The 14,444-nt window shown below is 39.1% G+C and overlaps 1 protein-coding gene across 1 annotated transcript in view; it reads right to left on the reverse strand.

Moving 5' to 3' along the window:
* Positions 1-14,444, reverse strand: part of LOC102910446 (contactin-associated protein like 5-1) — a 925,656-nt gene that overhangs the window by 412,718 nt on the left and 498,494 nt on the right. The gene's annotated exons all lie outside the window — the stretch shown is intronic.

Genomic DNA, 14,444 nt, shown 5'->3' on the forward strand with positions numbered 1-14,444 from the left:
TCAGGATCTTTCCACATTCAGCTTCATGATTTTAAAGGGAAAAATATGTTATCTTTGCTCAGACAGACTCACAAGACTCCTTGCTGTTCATGTCCTAAGATCCCAGTGCTATCTATCTGTAAAGGCAGTCTGAAATTCCAGGGAGAGGGAGGAGAAAGAATCAACACTTTTAGGGAAACAAAAAACATAAAAATAATTCCATTAAGACCCCGAGAAAAGCTGTATGGTGAGTCAACCATGTGACAAACTCTGGAATAGCATTGAAAGCAATACACATAGGAAAATACTGTTACAAAGAGGAATGTGATAAAAGGGAAATTAATCCTGGCTCCCAAGGAAGAATGCATGAAAAAAATAAAGAGAGTGATGAAAAAGTTTTCTAAGCAAATGATGCTTTCATGAAAGTGAGATGGGCAAGGAGAGGGAGGAGTGTGCTGTGGCTGTCATTGTCTGCAGAGAATCCATTGTAAAACCTTGGGGAATTAGCAAAATGAAATAACTGGGCAACAGCAGAGATATGGAAGGAGCTAGAAAGGCAGTAAATGCCGAGGACAGAAGACAGGGACAGAGACCAACACTAAAGTGATGTTGGCTACATTTCTAACTTAGTAAGGGTATTTGCCATTGCATGGGGTAGGAACTGCAGGAGAGGCGAACATGGGACTCTAAGAGTGTGTTAGTTGGGGATGTAGTGCACTTTGCCGAGGGCTGGCCTAGCATACACAACAGCCTAGTAAATTCCGAGCCCCACACAAGCTAGGCCTGGTGCTGTCCACCTGTCATCTCTGTTCTCAGGAGGCAGAGGCAGAAGGCTCAGGAGTTCACCTTCACCTGGGACTACTTATTGAGTTTGGGGCCAGCCTGGGCTACATGATACAACAACAAAAAGAACCAGTTTTGACCAAAATAGAGAAAGCAGTAAGCAGATTACTATTTGTAAGGACCCTTGTACATCCAAACCAACAAAACAAGTTTCAAATTAGGAAGTTATGATGAACTAAAGAATGAATTTATGTGCTCAGCTCCACATATTGTCTGTTTCTGTAGAGGAGTGGAGAAGAAAAGGCTGGACTAATGTTTGAACAGTGGAAAAGTGTTCTTTTGTGAAAGACATTTTGTGCTTGGATAACAAACTCTACATCCAAACATGTCATACCTCCATTTGCACTACACATCTCCTTTAGACTCTGAAAACTAATCTCCCCAGAAATAAGTGCCCCTCTGCTAATGCCATCCCAAAGTGCCACACATCACATCCCCTGCAGAGGTATCCTTCCAAAGCCATTGAACAGCAGCTTTTGCATAATAGGGCTCAATTTCTCTGAACCTTCTACCCAAGCCAACAGCATTTGTAAAAATGAGGGAGGGCTTCACAGCGGAGTAGACTATCTGGAGCAACTGCCTGAAATCAATTTCCACCCAGGGTCCAAGTATCATCAGGAGATACTTAGTGCAGACCAGGAAGCCAGAAGTCTAACCCACAGTAGTACTTTCCAGGAAAGACATCCCCAGGCCTTGGATTCAGTGGGTAAGGCACTTGCTATGCAAGAATACCAACTTGAGTTCAGGTCCTCAGAATCCAAATGAAAACCCATATGTGCAGTATGTACCTATAATTCCAGAAGGAGCAGGTAGATACAGGTGTGCAATGTGCACTTGTAATCCCAGAACAAGCAGGTAGTCAGTTTAACCAAATAGATTATACAATTAGACTTTGTCCCTTCACTCATTGTCCCCAATCCCCACTTCCATTCTCATCACCATATCTCACCCCTCAACATGGCCAGAGACCCCTTCTGCATCAAAGGCCAAGCTATCCCCCAGAAGTCCAGCCCTCAGCTTGGACAGAGACTCTCTACTAGATCAGAGGACATGCTAGCTTCCAGAAATTTAGACCATAAAGACCAGAAGTCCAAATGGAAAACAGAAACTGAGGAATAAAACATCCATGCAACAAAGACAAACTCATAAATCAGCACCCAGACCTATAATCATCCCAAACTCAGATGCCTAAATGCCAGTTAAAGAACATAATCAACAACAGCTAGGACGATATGGTACCACCAGAGCATAGCTATCCTATGATAGCAAGACCTGAATATGTCTAAGCAGCTGAAAAACAAGACAACATTAAAACTAACTTTATGAAAATAATAGAGGTCCTTAAAAGGGAAATTAAACAATCCTTTAAGGAAACTCAGGAAAGCCAGGCATGGTAGAACATGCCTTTAGTACCAGCACACCTGAGGCAGAGGCAGTTGAATCTATGTGAATTTGAGGACTTCATGGTCTACAAAGAGAGTTCCAAGATAGCTAGGGTTCTGTTACACAGAGAAACTCTGAAACTCTGTCTTGAAAAAGAAAGAAAGAAAGAAAGAAAGAAAGAAAGAAAGAAAGAAAGAAAGAAAGAAAGAAAGAAAGAGAAAAAAGAGAAGAAATAAAAATAATTGAGGAAAAGACAAACAAAAAATTTGAAGAAATGAATAGATTCCTTACAGAATACCAAGAAAGAAAGAAAGGAAAGAAAGAAAGAAAGAAAGAAAGAAAGAAAGAAAGAAAGAAAGAAAGAAAGAAAGAAAGAAAGAAAGGAAGGAAGGAAGAGAGAAAGAGAGAGAGAGAGAGAGAGAGAGAGAGAGAGAGAGAGAGAGAGAGAGGTGAAGGAAACTGTTCAAGACCTGAAAATGGAAATAGAAGCAATAAAGAAAACTCATACTGAAGGAATCCTAGAAAAGGAAAATCAAGGTAAGCAAACAGCAACTACAGACACAAACATCAACAACAGAATGCAAGAGATGGAAAAGAAAATAAAAAATTTCATGTATTGAAGATACATTAGAAGAAATACATTCATTGTTCAATGAAAATGTTAAATCTAAAAAATTCCTAACACAAAATATCCAGGAAATCTTGGGCACTATAAAAAGACAAAAATGTATGAATAATAGGAATAGAAAAAGAAATCCCAACTCAAAAATCCAGAAAACTTATTTAACAAAATCGTAGAAGAAAGTTTTTCTAAACTAAAATATATCCTGTTTGTAAAGGTTCAAGAATACCAAACAGGTTGTACCAGGAAAGAAAATTAATGTGCCACATAATAATAAAAACACTAAGCATAAAAAAGGAAGGACATTAAAAGCTGCAAGGGAAAACTGTTAAGTAACATATAAAGGTAGAACCTATTAAAATTTTACCCAAATCCAGAAACTCTGAAAGCTAGAAAGGCCTAGACAGATGACTTTTAGATTCTAAGAGACCACAAATGGAAGCCCATACTACTGTATCAAGAAAAAAAATAATAAATCCCCATAGATGAAGACAAGATATTTTATGACAAAGTCAAAATTAAATAATATTTATCCACCAATCTATGCCTACAAAAGGTACTAGAAAAAAAACTCCAATCTGAGGAGGCTAACTACACACATGAAAACAACAACAACAACAAAAAATAAATAATGTCATACCAGCAAAACCAAAACAAGGAACACACATACACATACACACACCACTACCACCACCACCAGCAGCAACAAAATAAAAGGAACTCACAATCATTGGTCATTAATATCTCTCAATATCAATCTATTCAATTTCCCCAAATAAAAGACAAAAATTAAGAGAATGGATATGAAAACTGAATCCATCATGTTGTTGCATACAAGAAACACACCTCAACATCAAGAATAGATGTTACCTCAGAGTAAAGGGTTAGAAAAATATTTTACTCAAGAAACAAGGTGGTACAGGTATTTTAATATCTAACAAAATAGACTTCAAACCAAGATTAATCAAAGGAGATGAAAAAGGTATTTCATACTCATCAAAGGAAAATCCCTGAAGATGATGTCTTAATTCTGAAAATCTAATCCCCAAACACAAAGTCACCCACATTTGTAAAAGAAACATTACTAAGCTTAAATCACACATCAAACCTCACACATTAACATTGGGAGGCTCCAGCACCCCACTCTTACCAATGGACAGGTCACCCAGACAAAAACTAAACAGAAATAATGGAGCTAACAGACATTGTGAATCAAATGGACCTTACAGACATCTACAGGATATTTTACCCAAACACAAAAGAATATGCATTCTCCTCAGCACCTTGGGAAATATTCTCCAAAATTGACCATATATGTGTACAAACCTTGTCCCAATAAATAAAAGAAAATTGAAATGACCCCCTGTATCCTTCCAGACCACAGATTAAAGCTAGAATTCAACAACAACAGAAACAACAGTAAGCCTATGAACTCAAGGAAACTGAACTACCAAAATAAATAAATAAATAAATAAATAAATAAATAAATAAATAAATAAATGAAGGGGTAAAAATCTAAACAGAGAATTCTCAAAGGAGTAATCTCAAATGGCTAATAAATACTTAAAAGAAATGCTCAACATCCTTAGACATTAGGGAAATGCAAATCAAAATGACTTTGACATTCCATCTTACTATTATATTATTTTAAAGTTTGTTACTTTTTGTTTATGTTGCATTTAACTCTGTGAAGCTGTGCTACTTTGTCTAAAACATCTGATGGTCTAATAAAGAACTGAATGGCTAATAGCAAGGCAGAAGTAAGGATACACAGGGCTGTCAAGCAGAGAGAATATAAAGAATAAGAAATATGGGGAAAAAGAAAGATGTAGTCAGAGAAGGAGGAGGATATCAGGGGCCAGCCACCCAGCTACACAGCAAGCCATGGAGTAAGAGTAAGATTTACAGAAGTAAGAAAAGGGAAAAGCAAGAGGCAAAAGACAGATGGGATAATCTAAAGGTAAGAAAAGCTGACAAGAAATAAGCCAAGCTAAGGCAAGGCATTTATAATTAAGAATAAGCCTCCATGTGTGATTTATTTAGGAGCTGGGTGGTAGCCTCCCCCCACCCCACACACAAATAAATAAATAAAAGAGTCAAAGAACAAAAGCAAACAACAACAATTGTCAGAATGGCTAAAATCAAAGACACAAGTGACAGCTCATGATAGAGAGGATATGGAGCAAGGGGTATATTTCTCCAATGCTGCTGGGAGTGCACACTGGCGTGCAGTGCCCACAGTCATAAGTGCTGTCTTTACAGGTGTTTTTGAGCTGCCTGATATAGGTACAGGGAACTGAACTATGCAAGAAAAGCGCACGCTTTTTTGCTGAGCTGTGACCCTGGGATATGATCCTTACCTACAAAGAACAGAACCTCCATATTTCAATTGCTATCTTGAATTCAGAGGCAACCTTACTGTGGGCACATACAGTGCTATTGCTGCTCATTAACTATGGGATGGGACCTCCTCCCTAGGACACCTATTTCACCTGGGGAAAACATTTTCTTCCAAATCCCACAATGTACTGTACCTGGGGTTAATAATTCTCTTGCCCTGAAGAAGAACCCATATCTGTACCTTTCTTTCAATCCTCCCTCTTTTCAACCCCCCAAAACTAACACCAATCATATCAGCTTTCCAGATAAGTCCAATCTGTAACCTTGGTGCTATGGATAGCTATAACTGAAGCCCAACACAAAAATGTGAATTTACTGAAAACATGGAAGCTTTTTTATAATTTAATAGAGCAGTACTCAACCAGGAACTCTGTACATGAAAGTGTCTTGTTATAGTGTCAAAGACTCAGAAAGCCTACATGGATCAATGATGTGCAGATTAAATATTATTTCTGGTTCCACATGACATGTTCAGAGTTAATGAAAACAATAATAGGTCCAGCCTTTATTGTTTTCTTCCAGGGTCTTTGGAAGAGTCTAACAACTAGCTGAAGTTTCTAATCCAAGGGTTATCAAATTAATCTAAGCACAATGAGTTCTTTAGTCCATTCACTTTATTCTTCTAAGTCAGTTCTATCTACAGTTTCTTTTCTGTTCTCATACTTAGCTCTTCTCAATCCCTTCTGTTGTTTTCTTATCTCTACCTAGTTCTTTCCATCTTTGTCTTCATCTTTGTTCTTCTAAATCCATTCCCCTGCTGTGAGGGAATCAGTATATACACACATGCAGTAATTCTTAGGCAAAGCAATGTGAGGCTTGAAGTTTTCAGGGTCGCAGAGAGAGGTGATAAGGATACACACATAAAGCAATAATTGTCTGCTTCCAATTACAACCCAAAAGGGGAGTGATTAAAGGAGAGTTCTCTGGTAGGGTCAACTAAAGGCTAAGATCAATTAGGGAATCTAGGAACAGCACCTGGCTGAGGAGGAATTCAAACTTAATTTGCACAAGAAAGAAGCTTGGCACCTATGCCTGCCTGGCCTTGAAGGCAATCTCCTTGAGTCAGTGGGAAGTAACTACCTTTATACTCAGTAACTAGCAAGTGGCTAAAACTTCACCCAGGAATGTGAACTGTAAAATCTCTTAAATTAGGGTCTTGTGTAAACAACTCAGGGTGAAGGTAAGGAGTTGAAGATTTAACTGTTAGTGGGGTTTTTTTTTGTTTTGTTTTTTGTTTTCTATCTGTGGGTGAGAGGAGCTAATGTTTATCTATGTGCAGTTTTGTCTTTGGAAAAGGGGATCTTAGCTGAAATACTTTTGTCCAGAGAATGGCTCTGGGCAGATTTATGTTAATGAAAAATAAACACAGCTGAGGAAAGTTATCCAATTACCCCAAATGTATAAGGAGAGTTGTGCCCATAAAACTGAGATGCAATTATGAGATTATATGTACACATTACGTGGAAATGCATGGTAAATGGGGAGAATCACTGCTGTTATTGCACAAGGAGTTTACAACAAGAGACAGCCAGTTCATTCAAAAGGCAGTAATTCCATAACACCTTGCGTGATGGTTTCCTCTAACAGAACCCTTAGTTCTGATAGGTTGACCTTCTGAATACTAGTTGTCACTGCTGTACATTCCCATGGTCTTTTGCTACCAGCAGCTCTCAATACGAGGGGACTGGCATTTGAATCAGACAGCAGAATGAAGGTGTCTCTTCCATTTAGTGTTCCACGATGGCACAAAGCATAGGAAAGATGCATTCATAACTCCCTTCTACCTAGTTTCCTACTTGATCTGGGGTATCTCTTCTTCTCTTTTGTAGCTGTCAGCTGGCACTTATACCACCAGCCCAGCTTGCCAGTTTGTCCAAATTTCAAATTTCATACTTGGGTACATCACACATTTTCTTTATTCATTTGCTTATATCATATTGGGGGTGTGTGTCCAGATAAGAAATACCAGATCATGATACTCCCGAGACACCATAATCCAGTGGGCAAACTCATTATAAACAACTTCAACATCAGTCTGTCTTGTGTGTATGTGACTGTCCTGGTGGGAAAGTGGGAAAGAAAGAGAATTTTATACTCCTCTCTTTGGCTACTGAACTATTTAAATAATGGACTCCAAGAAACTGAAACTCCTTGAGGAATTCCAGGATGGGAGAAAGAAAAGGCTGAAGGTTAATTTCAGCCAGAGTGGGAGCTTGTCTCTCTGAAAGAGATTTTGTACAGTTATGACAACTTTTCTGACCGCCTTGCAGGAGATACTGCTGCTCAGACACAGAGGATGGGCAGGTACACTTAGCTATGAATGATGCTTGCCTGTTTTTAAATCTAAACCTCGTATTAAGACCCCTCAGATGGATTGAGGGGCACACTGGACCTCTTTACTCCTCATGCTAACATGGTCATGTGGAATATATCTCCATTCTCTGCTTTTAACTAATACTTGTATGTTTAATTGGCCTCTTGAATAAAGGTACCTGAGTCAACCTTGTCATAGCATAGGCTCTGATTCTAGCAAGTCTACACTTTGTGTGTGTGTGTGTGTGTGTGTGTGTGTGTGTGTGTGTGTGTGTGTCCTACTTGGTTCTATGCAGAAAGAAAGCTGACTGGTATAAATAGCAATGGGGAAAAAGAAATAATAAACATTTTAATGACATTTGCCTGTACACTCGAGTGAGTAGAAGCTGGCTCCTGTAACCCTTTGCTAACCCACTGGGTAAACTTCAATCAGGAAAGAACACAGGGTTCCTAACTGCTAAAGGACTATCATGTGCCTTGTTTGTGTGTTACATCATCCCTACTAGAGTGTGAAGACACCCTAACAGCAAATGAAGCCTTTAACTCAGTCATCTATCACTTGGTATTGTTTCTATGACAACCTGACTCATAAGTGCACTTGGGGCCTGATTCCTCTACCACAGGTTACCTCTCCAGATTTCACAGCCACCATCCTGTGTTCTCTCCTAATTTCCCTGTGATCTTTCTTCTTCATTCACACCTGAGCTCTTTGTAAGAACCCACAGCCACAGTCCTGACTTCCATGGTTGCTTCAAATGGTGTTTTATCTGTAGACATTTGCATATTTCTAACAACAATCTAGAAAAATTGTTTGCTACTTTTGACAAATGTATAAGGATATAATAGTGTGACAGAAAGTAAGTATATGGAGAGAGAGAGAGAGAGAGAGAGAGAGAGAGAGAGAGAGAGAGAAGAAAGGGAGGAAGGAAGAAGGAGAGAGATCTGGGTTACCATATAAAGAAGTCAGATGACAGAAAAAGATTAAAAACCCTTCTCAACCTAGGTTACTTGTAAAAAAGAAAAATTGCACTAGAAATGCCAGAAAATGGGTGCAGTGTTAATGATGCCTGGTCCAGGGCTTTGGAACACATATTTTCCCCACAGAAACTTGACTTATATACATATGTGGATCACAGTGGATCACTCAGTAAGTCAGGGTAAAATCTCAAAGCAGGAACCTAGAGACAGGAACAGAGGCAAAACCCCTTAAGGAAAGCTGCTTACAGATGTGCAACCCATAGCTTGCTAAGCCTGCTTTCTTGAAGGACCAAAGACCACCTGCCTGCCTAGGAATGATACCACGTGCAGTGGGCTGAGCCCTCCCATACAAATCATCAATCAAGAAAATACTCCCACAGACTTGTCAACTGGCCAATCTAATGGAGGCATTTCCTCAACTAAGGTTCCTTCTTCTCTGGTAATGTCCATGCCCATTCTAAGCAGTGGCCTTTCCTTTCTTACTAAACTATCTTTCTTCTGTTTCTCTGTGTCCCTGGTCCAATGATTTATGCTAGGACACTAGGACAAGGAAATCTTGGCAGGCACCCTCTAAATCCTATCTGCTCCTATAACAATGGCCCATTAGAAACTGAATACAGAGCAATAGTGCTTTAAATTTTGAGAAGAAATTGAGAGGGCTGCATTATGGCAGAACTGGATTCTGGTCATGAATATTTACTGGGAAGCTCACAATTTTTTTGGTATTTTCTTTATTTCCTGTTTTATTAGGAGAATGGTAACACAGGTCTTAATTCAAGTGGAAGAAATCACATGTAGTATTTGTCCTGTCTGATGCTTCTGTGTTTCCCAGGTCTTATATGAGTTTTTTTATTGTAACCTAGGATGTTGGAGCAGATGGTTCTAGTATTCTCACAGGTTCCCCCATTCTTGGAGACAAAACACTCACATCTTTGTCACATCTTTTTTTTTGTAGCAGGAATTACATCTGAATCTTTCTACTGTGGCAATGAGAAATCTAATTAAGCAACATCTTAAAAGGCATTTTCCTTGGGTGGTACTGCACATAAAGAAGGAACATTAGGGTTCCATTCCAAATTCCTGACTCATTGCAGGAAATAATCTAATAATCAATCAATATGGCTGATAATAACGTGAGTATGCATGTGTGTGTACATGAGTACATTTGTGTGTGTGTATGTGTGCACACGTGTGTATATGAATGTGTGCATGTGTGTTTGAATGTCTCTATAAAGTATCACCTTGGAAGTGATACTTTTTTTTTTTTTTTGAGCAGAGTCACTCATTGAGACTTGAGAGTTACTAATTCAGCTAGACTGGTTGGCCAATTAGTCCCAGACATTCTCCTATCCTCACCTCTCAGTACTGGCAGTACAAGCACATGATACTGCACCCAGCTTTTTATATGAGTGCCAGCATAGAATGCAGATGCCCTCGCTTTCATAGCAGGAACACATTATGAGGTGAACTATCTCCCAGTCCAATGATATATGCAGATTAGCAGATAAAACTTTAGAAACAGTATTTTCAGTACCCTCAGCAGGGAGTGACAACCAACTGGGTGGCTATTCCTTCTCTCATCCTTCTCCATGCTGAAGTGTTTTCTGAGGAGAATGCTTGGTTAATACCAAACTCTGATAGAGAATTAGGGTGGCTGACCTCACTGGAGATGATGGAGTGAGAGAATTCTATGTAGTAGCTTAGCAAGGTGCTGGTCCAGGGGCTACACAATGAAAAGCAGAGGAAACCAATGAGAGTGGGTACAAGTTCCGAACAGGCTTCTCCCTCCAAATATATTCAGGTCATTCTGCCATCACAGCTGAAGTGTGTCAAATGCTGACTGAAATCCAATAAAATCCATCCAACTAAAAGCTTTCAACTGTGGCAGAGGGGCTCATCAAAACGGAGATCTTGTAGTAATAACACAATTATAGTGATTTCCTCATGATTGATGGGTGGGATATCATGACAGCAGCTCTTGTTGAAGGACTTCTGATAGGGAGGACTGGGTACCATTTAAGTCTGTGTGATGGGACTTAAGTATAAATCATATGCATTGGCACTGGTCTTCTACACACAAACATCAGTTCATAAGATGTTGCTGCTCTGAGACACTGTGGACACTGACATGAGCTTATGTGTTTACAACTCAGGATAAGAAAACACATCTGGTTTGTCTTTCCTGAAGACAGAATCATGAAACTCCTGATACCATTGATAAAGCCCAAATTGCTTAATGAGACAAGCATATTTTCCTGCAGAACTCTCAATTGTAGATGTCAAAAATAAATAACTAACTAAATAAATAAACTACTTTCTTAAAATAAAAATGACTTAAAACCTTGAGGACTCTTTTTAGCATTTCATCTCATTCATAAATGTAAATAATACACTTCATAAAATTAATGTAAATTGAGAGCTACCCAAATTCTCTATGTGGACATATAAAGATATGGAAGCATGTCTTTCCTTTGAGAATCCGATGCCTATGATATTAGTGTGTCATCTTTCCAGAGTGTCATCTTTCTAGTTTTAATAAGTCTCCAACTATGCCTCATATTGGCTCATCCTGAAAGTCTTTCCTCAACCAAACCATAATTCTTGAGATTGATCTGAGTAGATATCTCTGAAAAGACATTGTGCTTCTACTGATGATGCTATGGTTCCACTCCTGCTGCTGACATTTCAAGAAAATTCTGCATCCAACATGCAGTATAGGTTCATTGGTTAACAGCACTTCAGCCAGACTGCAACATATTTGAGAAATATCATAACTTACTAAGCTGGGACCAGGAGCTGGTAGAACTGAGACTTCTGAGAGACATTTGTAAAGAATAGATTACTGGGAACCCATTTTTTACTTTTATACTTAAACAGTACCCATTTGGGACAGAAAAGATTAAAAGCACAGAGATAAAGTAAGAGTGAATTCATACAGTAAGAATGCTTTATCAGGAAAGATTAACCTTGTTGAACTCTATAATTCAAGAAAACCAATGCTCTGTCAAGTGCACCTTCCTTCCTCTGCCCAGTTCTCTGTAACAGCCTAAACCCAAGTTCCAGGGAGAAGCATTCAGTGGTATTTAGTTTTTTCACACCCAAAGTTAGTGCAATAACACCTTATTTGCATGATACAGAGAAATCAAGCTAGAAGTGAGCTGGAAGCTTCCTCCCTGTTATGTATGCTGTTGGGGGTGGGGGTGGGAAAGTCATCAGCAGTCTTAAACATCTGTGAACCCTAGGAAATATGAGATAAATCTACAAGGTTGTATGGGTCCACTTGTGCATCAGTGGCACTACTGTTATGGTGGTAACCACTTTCTGATTAGATTTGAGGTCTACACAGCAGGAATGATTTCACTCCTGCTACTGTAAACCTGATCAGAAAGTCATGGCCAGGGAAGTGAGAGTCCATAAGGGAAAACTGAATGTTGATGTTTAGCTAAATTGATATAGCATCAATCTAACTTCTAAATTATTTGCATTTATATCCACAAACAAATGCTACTTTTATGCTTAATCAAAGAAACCTCTTCTTACAGCGAATAATGATGAAGATACCCACGACTGCACCAGATCCTGAGAATAGGGAAGATTGCTCAGCCATAAACAGGACACTTTTACTGTTTCCTCCATGGCTCAGGAAATGATACAAAAGAGAGGAGTGGGAAAGAGTATAAGGGGCAGAAAAGAGAAGGGCTGTGAAGGATTTTGGGTAAGGCACAGACATGGCAGTTCTGAACTCACAGCAGCTGCAGATGCCTGCACTGAGTTTGCCCAAGAATAGAGTCATCAGCAGCCAGGCACGGATGGAGGATGGGCACTAGACCCCACCTCTCACTGTTGAACTATATGCTACCAGTAGACCGAGGGAGGGGGGAGGCATTGCCTCAAATTATATACCCACTATGACTTTGCCTTGCTCCAAAGGATATTTCCAACTCAGTGGTCACACATGGCCCTGAATAAACTAAATGGGTTTCAAAACACAACTCAACGTCATGAATCTAGACAAGAGGAAAGTAGGGAAGAGATGGGACTTGACAGGAATGGAAGAGAGATAAAAAATGGTGAAGAAGAGAGAGATTAGAATGTGTTATCTGCATGTTTAAAATCTTCAAAGGACAAAATCAGTCTCATAAGATGAAACTGTAGGTGTCTTAGGACAAACATTTTATACCTGAAAATTTACAGTATTTTTATATAAATTAAAAAGAGTGCCTTAACAGGGGTATCAGAGGTCAAGCTTTAATGAAACTTCCAAAGAAATGTATAGAGCAATTCTCTACTCTGTGACTCCCTCAAAGAATCTATGCTTATAGAAAGAACTTTTCCAAGCACAGAAACCTTCCATTTTGAGAAAGGGGACTGCCCTTCCATAAGGTGTATAATGGTAGAGCCCAGTCATGAATTAAAATCATCTCTATCAATCTCTGCACCCGGTTTTTTTCCTGGAAGCTGCACAGTGTTGACCCTGCTGACCCAGCTAACACTGAGTTTAGTTGAGTTTATACACCTATAGGACTACTTAAACTTTAACAGTGAAAGATAGCTGACGGAACTTTCCACTAGTGTGGCTCTTCGGCCCATCTCTAAGTTGGAAATCTACCCTCTTTTAAGGTCTTATTTATTTGTCAATTTGTGTTGGCTTTGTGAATTGTGAGTTATGGCTGAAATGACCTCTGATAGAGTTTATCTAGAATTCCCAAGTACGGGCAGTTGTTTTATCCTTGCCATACTTTTGGCACAGTTTTGGATTTGTAAGTGCATTTTTCTTGAACATCTCTCTAGCTGAAAATCAATTGACTACCTACTAGTGACTCAAATTAAACACCCCATGGAAGATTCTGGAAAACTATAATGTTGTAGGTTGGAAAGATGGTGAAGAGGTTAAGGTTAAGATCACCGACTGAACAATCAGGAGAAGTGGTGTTTGTATCCCAGCATTCTTGTAACAAGCCAGGTGTCTGACACAAGCTTGAAGCTTCAGTTCTGAAGTGGGAAGAACAGGACTGCTGGGCCTTGCTGACTCCCAGCCAAGCTGAGAAAGCACAAGCTCCAGGTTCAAGGAGAAGCTTAGTCAAAGGAATAGGAGAAGAGTGAATGGGGAGGACACAAGATGAGCTCTTCTGATCTCTGAACATGTGTGTAGATCTGCACAAATACATGTGCATATGTTCACACATATGTAATTATGCAATATATAGTTATTGATGATATATAATACATAAATAAATATTTAAAAATAAGGAAGAAAACTATCATATCCCTTGCTCTAAATGATAACCTGGATATAAACTATAAATAAAAGCTAGAGAGGCAAATCATTAATCTTTAATCATTCTTAGTTGGACTGTTTGTTCAACTACCCCTACTACCAGCTTCTGCCTTGGGAGCTTCATTTCATGGCAAGAGTGTAGGAGCTAGAGAGGGAACCATCAAAAACAGAATATAAAATAAGCCAGTTGGCCAAGAACAGACTAGAAACCATTCTCTACAAATAGATTATGCTCAACAGAAATCCAGGATATATAAACATGGGGAGGGTGAAGTTACATAAATACGCCATGAAGTGTCATTTGTGACCTTGTGGCCTTGTGACCTTGTGGCCCAGTGCTTCTGGGCTTTACTCTCAGTTCACCAGCCACTTCCCTTTCTTCATAAAGTATTCTAATTTCTATTTCTCTTTTTCTTTTCTTTTTTTTCTTTTTCTTTTTTTCTTTTCTTTTTTTCTTTCTTTTTTTTTTTTTTTTTGGTTTTTTGAGACAGGGTTTCTCTGTGTAGAGTTGTGCCTTTCCTGGATCTTGCTCTGTAGACCAGGCTGGCCTTGAACTCACAAAGATCCACCTGCCTCTGCCTCCCAAGTGCTGGGATTAAAGGCGTGAGCCACCACCGCCTGGCTCATTTCTATTTCTAATCATGTGTC

This window comes from Peromyscus maniculatus, chromosome 11, assembly GCF_049852395.1.
Source record: "Peromyscus maniculatus bairdii isolate BWxNUB_F1_BW_parent chromosome 11, HU_Pman_BW_mat_3.1, whole genome shotgun sequence".
Lineage (NCBI taxonomy): Eukaryota > Metazoa > Chordata > Mammalia > Rodentia > Cricetidae > Peromyscus > Peromyscus maniculatus.